The following is a 10,990-nucleotide window of genomic DNA, read 5'->3' on the forward strand; positions in this document are numbered from 1 at the left end:
TGGGCAGGAAAGTAATAGGTAATCCCTCTAAACATGGTGCTAAGAAGTGTTGGACATCTTGTATATACTTGTCTAATATGGCTGGGTTGATTGAAAAACTAATGAGACCTTGGGACTGAATCAAGTTAACCTGACACTTAAAAACATTGAAGTCAATGACTTTGGCCTCATTAGTTCTAACTAACTGGATGCCAGATCCTAACACTAAAAGTGACTGAGAATATAGAAGCTATATGGCCTCTGATTCAGTGGCTATTCATATCGAAGAATAAAAAATGGGCAATTAAAAATAGCATGATTTATAATTGTGTTCCATTTAGGAAATATTTGTTAAATTTATCTGTTAAACACAAAAAATCTAAGTGTCTCATAAATGAAATTTGCCAAATATGGGTTATGCATCAGTTTCTTAATGTGTGTACTTACTTACAGCCAACAAACTAGAGATTATTCACACTGATAAAGGGTATTGGAAAATGCTCCTAGAGAGGGCCACACCTTCAGAGGAGTTTTTAAGTACTTAAAAGTATTAGAGCTCAGGCTCTGCTTAATGCACAGTTTGTCTGACATTGAGCTGATATATATAGCATAGGGAATAAGCAAAGGGTTTTGATCCTAAATTCTATTTCTTCCACTTATTAATTGTGATTCATGTTTCAAAACTTTCTGACATGCAGTTTTTACACATATAAAAAGATGACTCAGTGGTGCCATGACAATGTACCTCAGACCCTTAGTTTTTTGCTGGTACTATGTGAAACTTGTAGCTTTTTGTACTGAGAACATGCCTATATTCATCTGCTCTGTCAACTTAATAGATTACTAACAGAATAAGGAATGTCACTGTCTCCTATATCTTATGCATTATTATAAACAATAGGGCTTGTTAAACAGATATTTATATCTATTTGTTTATCTGCTTTTGAGGCAAGGTCGCATTCTAGCCAGGGCTGACCTGGAATTCATTTTGTAGCCCAGGATGGCCTTAAACTCACTATGTTCCTCCTACTTTAGCCTCCCAAGTGCTAGGATTAAAGATGTGAGCCACCATGTTTAGCTTTTTGGGGGGAGGGGAATGATTTATTTTGTCTTATAGACTAGAGGGGAAGCTCCATGAATGTTTAGCTTTTAAATAGACATTTATAACTACCCCAAATACCTCATGCATATTTAGCAAACAACATTAATAGTCAATGTAAGAAACTCCCAAGGGAAAAAAAATGCTTTTTCTGAGACAGGGTCTCACTTTTATAGTCTAAGCTGTCCTGTAATGCATTATGTAATTTAAGCTGGCCTTAAACTCACAGCAATCCACCTGCTTCAGGTTCCCAAATATTAGGATTATAGTAATGAGCCATTATATTAAGCTGTCCCATTTACTTAAGACATTTGCTGATCCTTAAATAATGTGATCTAGATTTTTCTGCTAATGAAATAATTCTAAATAAATAATAAGAACTTATAGTGCTACACATTAAACTTGAAGTAAAGATTCTTACTTTTATTTTAGGAAAGCCTTACTCCTTATCCCATTTGGGCTTAGGACATATTTTTATTTGATGCACTAATTAGATCATTGTTAAATGATGACAATCCCCCAAACCTGCTGTTAAAATACAAAAGAAACCAGAACGAGCTTTTCCCTCTAATTCCTTACACTTTGCTTGGAAGATGGATACTATAATGATAATTTAATTTCATCAGTAAATAGTCATGAGAGTTGTAAGCACAAATGTTCTGGCAGCCTAGAGGAAAATCATCCTATGGAAGGAGTCCAGGAAATCTTGAGGGGGACTTGAACTTGGCCAGAAACAAGAGGAGGGGACTGCACAATTTGGAGTCTGCAAAATGGCAGGGTGGAAAAGTGGACTGCCATGATGCAGAAGAAAAATCTCAGACAGCCTGGCAAGTCAGAGGCGTTCTGTCTCCCATAGGGTTTCCTCCAGTAGCATGGGAGACTGAGACGTGGGGAGGCATGGTGTAAATGAATAGGGAGGTAGGCAGGACCCAGAGGGAGAGGTGTCTTGCCCAGCATTTATGAGTGATTTAACCTTATAAGGTGTTTGAATAGTAGAGCTCTTTTCTGAAGAAGTTTTCTGGAAAAAATAAATCTGAAAATGAAAGTGCCATTACTGTTCCATTTAGGATGATGACTTCTGCTTCATCACAAATATTTCTTGTGGCAAGATAATAAAACGTGTTCAATGGATTCCCTTTTACTATTTCTTTCTACTACCATATTGCTAACCCAAATTCAATTCCTACTCCCTACCCTGGCAAATATGGCAGGTAATCTTTAAGTACCTTGAGAATAATGAAGATAAACACCATGAGAGAAACACATGGCTCTGAAATAATTATTTAATGATGCACAATAATTAACTCTACATTTTGCAGCCATAAGCATTTACAATTTGACATTTCTGTGAATCAGCGGTCCATAAGCAGCTCAGGGTGGTTTTAGTCTTGGTGATCTCTCAAGGTTGCAGTCATGATGTTGGCTAGGTATGAGGCCACTGGAAACCCTCACTGAGACTGACAGATCCACCTCACAGGTAGCTCATTCACAAGGCTGCTGCCTGGAAAGCTCAGTTTCTTGCCCAGTGGAACCTTACTAAGACTGCTTATATGTTTCTATGACAAGGTGAATGAAACTAAATATCACTCCTTCCTTCAGATGCCTGTCTGGTGTTGTTAGGACCAGCATTGCTATAGAATATATATGCATAGGATACAGGTGATACTAAAACAGAAAGGGGAGAGAGGAGACTGGCAAGAGGAAGGCAGAGGGACAGGGGAGAGCAGCTGGGATCAAGATGAAAAAGTACATATGAAAATCCCATAATGAAGCATATTCAAGTCTTATGCTAGCTTTAACACTTAATAAGAAGGACTGTATTCACAAAGAAGATGGATAAGTCCAAAGATGAAGAACTGAATGTTTTCAGACTAAATTAACAGTCTCTAATTTTACCAGTAAATCTACTAGGCTTGTCTTCCATAGTTGAAATATGAACTTTATCCTGTTACATTCAATTTTCAGTCTACAACATTCCATACCCATCCTGTGCTTTATTTTCTGTAGTGGAAATTCCATGTGTTGGCATGATTTAATAGAAATGTTTGTTTAGGATGCAGAGATGCAGTTCTCACCACAGCTCCATCACTTTGTGTTTGATTTGGAGCCTTGGCTACAAGTTCAAAGTCCTAGTTTGCTCCTGAGAGACTAAAGTCAATAAAACCTTTTTATTTTATTAGTTTTGTACTCAGTGAATACAGTTGTGTTAGTGCCATTGTTAGCCTTCTCCCTGACCGCCCCCCTTTGTAGGGACCCTCCTTGTTGTGGAATATGGGTCGTGCATTGTGGGGTTAGCCCTCAGTTATGGGTAGGAGGCAATATCTCTATATGTCATGACCCAACGTGTGGCTCTGACATTCTTTCTGCCCCCTCTTCCGTTTTTAGGTCTGCTTCAGTGATAAGGTCTTGGGAGCCTCTATGTCTCTGGATATAATAAAACTTAATTTTAAAGAAGAGTAAATGAAGGCTGGGTAAGATGGGTCCATGGATAAAGAAATGATGGAATACTTACAGATGTCTCTCAAGAACCCAAACGAAACCAGCCACAGTAGTGCAAGCAAATGTAAACCCAGGGGGCCTACACGGAGAAGGAAGGTGAAGACAGACAGGAGAGTCCTCCAGAAACTTACAAGGCCTGGAATACAGCAGTGAACAATGAACAATTTGCAATCCAAAAGAGAGAGAGAAAAAGAGACAGAGAGAACGAGTTCACCAGGGCCTTTATCCAGTGCAAACGAACTCCAAATGCATGTGCCACCTTGTGCCTCTGACTTCATATTGGTACTGGGGAATTGAACTCAGGTTGTTGGGCTTTGTAGGCAAGTGTCTTAATAGCTGAGCTGTCTGAGAGGCCATTTTAAACAAGGTAGAAGGTGGTAACTAACACCACAGGTTAACCTCTAACTATATATTCCCACATCCACATTATACATATAAGCATACAGACATACACATGTAGTCATAAATATTCACATACACACACAAAGAAGATTAAATGAGACTATGTGTACCATATGCCCCATTTGATGGAAGTGCTTATTAAAACTTGACATTTTAAACCAATCACACCCATGTCTCCTTCTTTCATATTAAAAAGAGGAGACAAAAACATAATTCAGCAAAATGTAGTTTGAGTGTTACCATTTCACAGATAATGTTGAACTCTACATTAAAGCCATATAATGCATTGTAAAGAATTGGATATATTGATCAGGCATTTTATTTATGAAAATAATGAGGCAAAAATGTTAGAAACAAAATTATAGATTTATATGACTAATGTTAAAGGAAAATGATGCAGATAAATGATTTTTCATTGAATTTCTCAAGTCAGTTAAACCAATTTTCTTAAGTCCACGAAGCCAGAATAGCCTTTAGAGTCATTGCTACTCTGTGATTGAGAAAAATGCCATGCATAAATCATGAGGGGGATCTTTTGTGGAAGGATGTGGAAGAGAAGCCAGCTCCTCTGCTAATACTGACATAGTAAAGAAGCCAGTGTGTTCAAGTCCCAAGAGATTTTTCATCTCTTCCCTTAGCCTAAAAGTAAAAGGAGAAACTAATGGAAAGTCACATTATCATTAAATGAACTGAATGAATTCTGCATTCAGAGACACATGAGAATAGCCAGCTATTTTTGCACTGTTATCACACAGTCATAAACAAAATAGTCAGTTATATAACATTCAACAAAGCCTAGGGTTATTTTTAAGGCTATTCTGTCTCCATCCTCTCATAAAGCTAATCAGTAGATGTGTTTAAACAAATGTATTGTACCTATAATAGGTGCATGCACAACAACTCTAGTAAGTTATGAAGTTTATATTTAAAATACCATAACTTTAGTATGTGAAGTCACTTCCTCTTTAAAAGGGTTGGGCTGAGATCTTTGGTACATTTCTTCTTCCTTTCAGCACAGCATTGATGGTGCATCTTCCACAGGCAAAACAATGGTTTGTCACTGAACTAAAAATATGCAATGACCATGTATCCTTTCTTAGGAAACTTGATATCTAGATGGAGATACAAAATGTGGAGAAGAGCTAAAGTATCATGTATATTTCTCATCTATTTCCTGATAATTACCAAGTTAATATTTCATTGATTGTCTTTGAAAATACTATAGTGATACTAAAACTCTGTATGCTATGGAGAAGGGAATTTCAAAGGGGAAAGTGTAGGGGTGGGGAGGAAGGGAATTACCATGGGATATTTTTTATGATCATGGAAAATGTTAATAAAAATTTAAATTTTTTTAAAAAAAATTAAAAGTTAATTATGATTAGGTAGGATAGGGTCTATCAAATATAGGATAAAACTATACACAGATAAAAAGGCTGTGGATTGCTCAAAGTTCTCTTTATATGAAAGAGAAATAAGCTATTTCTAAAAAGGATAATTGGCAATGAAGAGAGAATTAGCATTTGGAAAGACAACAGAACTTAAAATAGGTTTCTGTTAGCTGGTATACATGAATTATAGTGAAAGTGACTCACAGTCAGAAATTAATATAAATAATATGACTACACTTTCTGATGCCCAAGCTGAACCAATTTACAAACAAAACATTGTCTAAGAGTGTCAGTAAGTCAATACCTGCTCGTTGCTTGAAGCTTTTGCTAAGCAGATCTGAGTGATCCAGCATAGCACATGGGAGTTCAGGCCAGTGTTTTACGCTTCATAGATTTATTTCATAGGAATAAATTTAACTCATTTCAGAGAGTGGAATTGCATAATAATTGTCCTTTCTCCTGGTCACTTGAAGCTTCTCTAGAGCACATGGCAATTTACATGGTAATTCCAGCAAAGCTGTCATTCATCTTCACTTGATCCGTGGAAAATCAAGAACCAAGAGTAATGATAGCCAAAGTAAAGCAGAGTTTGTAGATGGCGTGATGTAACTTGATCTTATCTTATTATACACACACCTGCTATTATCACTCAATCTGGGTTAAACGCTGTAACCCAGCAACTGATCCGGTAGAGCAGTGTTGGGTAACAAGAAAGAGGATGGGGGCTATTATAGGTCCTCATTTCAGATGCCAGGCTGGCTTATTATCACAAACTAAGAAAATTTGGCCAGGCGTGGTGGCACACGCCTTTAATCCCAGCACTCGGGAGGTAGAGGTAGGAGGATTGCCATGAGTTCGAGGCCACCCTGAGACTCCATAGTGAATTCCAGGTCAGCCTGGGCTAGAGTGAGACCCTACCTCAAAAAACTAAAAAAAAAAAAAAAACCAGACAAACAAAAAGAAAATTTGGTCTAATATCTACTGACTAGGACTCAGCTACTGGATTACATTATATTTAGAATTTACCAGGTAATATAAGAAATTTAAATTTTGGGGGAAAGGAGACCTAAACTGTTTATAAATATAGCTTTAGAATGGAATCAAATCTGGTCATTTTGGTTTGCTTGTTGAATGTGTATGTGTGTGGTGTGTGTGCATGCATGTGTGTGTGCGTGCGTGCGTGCGTGTGTGTGTGTGTAAGCCAGAGGTTGACTTCAAGTGTCTTCCTAAGTTTTTCTCTATCTTACTTTTTAATAAAAGGTCTTTCGTGGGACCTAGAGCTCACTGACTCAGCTACACTAGCTAGCCCCCAAGCCTGAGGAACCCCCTTGCCTCTGCCTTCCCGGTGCTGGCATTGTACATGGGTGCTGGCGTTTTCAACTCAGGTCCTCATGCTTGCACAGCAGACACTATATACTGAGCCATCTCTCCAGCCCCTAATCCAGTCATTGTGAATGAACAGCAATAGTGCTTCAAATTCACAACCATCAAAACTTACAAGTTGATGGAAAAGAGCCAGAGTTTACATATATACCCCAATAACTCTTACTATTTGTAGAGATTCCATAAAACTTTTAGGGAGTTAGAGGCTGGTTAGTGAGGTAAAAAAATCTGTCCCCACTTCTCACACCAGATCCTGGCCTGACTCCCTTGTGACCAGAGTGACCCCTCTCTAGCTGCCTCAATGCTCCCAATGCCCCACCCTATTGGGCATGTGAACCCTCCCAAAACCTGTGGCTGGGAATGCCATCTTCATAACTACCCTCATAAATTCATACCATTTTGGGAGTACCAAACTGTCAATTAAAGGACAGATACAAACTAGTAATAAAAAGGCTTCAGTGTGTCTGGAGGGATGGCTTAGCAATTAAGGCACTTGCCTATGAAGCCTAAGGACTCAGGTTCGATTCTCCAGTACCTATTGTAAGATAGATGCACAAGGTGTGACATGCATCTGTTGTTTGTTTGCAGTGGCTAGAGGCACTGGTGTGCCCATTTTCTCTCTCTCTCTCTCTCTATATGCCTCTCTCTCAAATATACAAACAGATAAAACGTTTCTTAAAAGGCTTCATTCTCTGAAGTTGAAAATGGAGAAACACATTTTCCTCCTCTCTTTTTCCTCAGAACATTTGCTTTAGAAAATTTGTCATAGTAATTTCACTTCTCTTTCAAATGTACTTAAATGACGTTGAAGATGAGTAGGTCTGTTGTCAGCTTTACTGACTGACAAGGCCCTGGGACCCATCTCGTTGCTATGAGAGAGTGTGAGCCTAACTGCTGTGGTACACCTTGCACCAAATCGCAAGAACTTCTCTGTCATAAAAATGATGTATATTTTTTCTCAGGATAAAGCCAATTAACTAATGGTCACTCCAAACATCAGGCAAATTTAATTTGGCCTGTGTGTAACTGATGGTGTCATATTCTTATTTGAGGACTGGTTATTGTTTATCTTGAAATCATTTCTGCTACAGGGAAAGGTAAGACATTTTCTGTGTCTGCAATTTCTTAAGCAGATGCCTACGATGAACATTATTACTGTATGTCTTAGTGCTTATGAAATAATAAAAATTTTTTTCTTTGTATTACTGCCTCTGTGGACAGGGGAAGTTGGAAGGAGATTTTATTTAAAAATTCTATTTCTCCAACACAGGCAGAATCTTCTGATTGCCCAAGGAGCCCTAGTTTTCATGCAAATCTTGATGGCAGGGCCACATATTCACTCACTGTCTTGATCCAGAGTCACCCTCTTCTGCCTTCCCTCCAGGATGGAGGAAGTTGAAGTAATTCATGTGTAGAAATATTCAGAGACCTACAAATTGCCTTGAGACCATAGCTATGTTAGCCTATTGCATCCACATCTTTTAATTCACTTATTAACAGAAAAAATTGACATAAAACTTTGCTAATATTAAACAATTTTTTGAAAACATAATTTTTATTTGTAGTATATAGTAAAACCTCAGTTTTTAAACAAAACAATAATGACAATACAGGTATGGTTGAGCATACCTTTAATCCCAGCACTTAGAGGGGGGAGAGGTAGGAGGATCGCTGTGAGTTTGAGGCCAGCATGAGACGACAGAGTGAAATCCAGGTCAGCCTGGGCTAGAACAAGACTTATCTCAAAAAAACAAAACCAGTAATGAGAACAACTACCACCCCAACTTCCACCACCACCTGGACCCACTCTCATTTCCTTTACTATAGTCACTATGTAAGTACCTTTATCTTTCTTTTTTAATAATTCTAGACATACACACATATTATTAAATATACCCTCCTAACGAATGTGCATGTATATAGTGCATTACTACAACTATATGCATGATACTGTTCAATACATCTCTAGAACTTTCTTATGTTGCGACACTGAAACTCTGCACTCCAAGTTTGTCCCTCCTTCCAGCCTCTGTTAATGGCATTCTACATTCTGCTGCTATGTGTTCATATAAGTAGAATAACGCACTATTTGTGCTTTTGTGATTGGATCATTTCATTTAATAGGCTGTCTTCAAGGTTCATACTTACTTAACATTTTATAAGACTTCCTACTTGGACAGAATACTATCTCTTTGTATGTATACATAATTTCTTTCTTCATTCACCTATAATGAATATTTTAGTTTTTTCTACCTCTTGCAAATAATGCTGCAACAAGCATGTGACCACAATATGTCTTTGAGATCTTGTCTTTAATTCTTTTGGAGAAATAGCAGTGTGACTGGTGGATGACAGAATTTCTATTATTAAGTTTTTGAGCCATCTTTTTACTGTTTCCATGACTGCTGCCCCACGTTGCATTCTCCTCAGCTAATTATATGTTCCTATTCTTCCACATCCTCTTTAATCCATGTTATTCTTGTTTTTGTTTTTTGCTTTAATAATGGCCATTGTAGTGATTGCTTTGGCAGCACATATACTAAAATTGGAATGATACAGAGATTAGCATGGCCCTGCACAAGGATGGCACGCAAATTCGTGAAGCATTCCATATTTTTAAATGTCACTGTGCAGTTTAAAAAAAAATTTAAAATTAAAAATATAATGGCCATTGTAATAGGTATAAGATAACTCAATGTGGTATTGACTAACATTTGCCTGATAATTAGTATTGGTCAGCATCTTTTTGTATACTATATATCTGTATGTATTCTTTTGAGAACTGCCATTTTAACTTGGTTATCATTTATTGCTTCTGCTATTGAATTGTAAGAGATTCATACGTTTACTAAATTAAGTCCTTACCAATTATTTGTTTTATAACTATTTTCTTTCATTCTATAGTTTGTCTTCCTTAATGCCATCTATTTTCCTGCCCAGAAACCTTCAGTTTGATATAGACTGACATGTCCACCTTTTATAGTCTTAATTGGGTACTGATCCAAGAAATTGAGATGAATGTTACAGAGCTCACCCCTGTATGCCCATCTAAGAGTTTTAGAGACTAAATCATACAGTTAAGGTTTTAATGCAGTTTTAAATATATATATGTATATATTTAAAATATATATATATACATATATATGTTGTTGACAACTTCTATACTTACAGACAACAAACCATGGTATTTCCCTGCCTTACCCACTTTCCCCTTCATAACTCTGTTCTTCATATATCTCCACTCTCTCTCCATTAGTCTCTCTTTTAATTTGATTTCATCATCTTTTTCTCCTATTATGAGGGTCTTTTGTAAGTATTGCTAGGTACTGCGAGGTCTTGGATATTGAGGCTGAATTCTATCTGGACAGTTGTATGTGAGGAGTTTACCCTTCCTTTGGCTCTTACATTCTTATTTTATTTGTAGGGTAAGGCAAGGTCCTATTCTGTATTTAATCATACAATTTTCCCAGCACTGTTAACTGAAGAGACTAGTCTTATACATTGTGACATCCCTGGCACCTTGGCAAATGTTAGCTGACCAGGTGCCTAGGTTAATTTCCTGTCTGTCTGTTCTGTTCTCTATGTCTGTCTCTATGCCAGCACTAGGCTCTCAACTTTCCTCTTATTTATTGTTTTGCCTATGTGTGGCATCTTAGGAATCCTTATAAGCTTTTAGTTTGTTTTCCTATTTCTGAAAAAAAGTACTATTTGAAAGTGGACAGGATTTGAATCTGTAGATTTCCTTGGGTAGCATAAACATTTATTCATCTCAAATCCTCTAAAAAAATTCCAAGAGGAAGCATTAAACATTATCAAATTCATCTAATGATTCCAATATTATTCTGATTCTAAAGCCAGACAAATATTCTCTAGAAAAAGGAGACTAGTCCAAGAATGCCTGTTCACAGCTATAATCCTAGAACTCAAGAAGTTGAGACAGGATGATGGTGAGTTTGAGGACAAGCTAAGCTATATAAGAAGTATCTAGCTGGCCTGAGTAATAAGGCAATACCCCAATTCTGTTCCAAAACAAAAAAAAAATGAAAAAAGTGATGATATTGCCGATGGATATAAATGCTAAACTCCTTGACAAAAATTAATAACTTGAACTTGATAGCACAATAAAAGAATTATACTCCATGATCTAATATTTATTGCTATAATGAAAAGATAAGTCTATACATTTAAAGTAATCAATTTTATCGCCCACACTAACATAATGAAGGGTAAAATTAAA

The 10,990-nt window shown here is 37.0% G+C and overlaps 1 non-coding gene across 1 annotated transcript; it reads left to right on the forward strand.

Annotated features, from left to right (window-relative positions):
* Window positions 1-9,268: 9,268 nt before the first annotated feature.
* LOC123456105 lies at window positions 9,269-9,371 on the forward strand. Its single transcript, XR_006634326.1, has one exon. It is a non-coding gene; the product is annotated as a U6 spliceosomal RNA (small nuclear RNA).
* The last annotated feature ends 1,619 nt before the right edge of the window (window positions 9,372-10,990 follow it).

Source organism: Jaculus jaculus, chromosome 19 (assembly GCF_020740685.1).
Source record: "Jaculus jaculus isolate mJacJac1 chromosome 19, mJacJac1.mat.Y.cur, whole genome shotgun sequence".
Lineage (NCBI taxonomy): Eukaryota > Metazoa > Chordata > Mammalia > Rodentia > Dipodidae > Jaculus > Jaculus jaculus.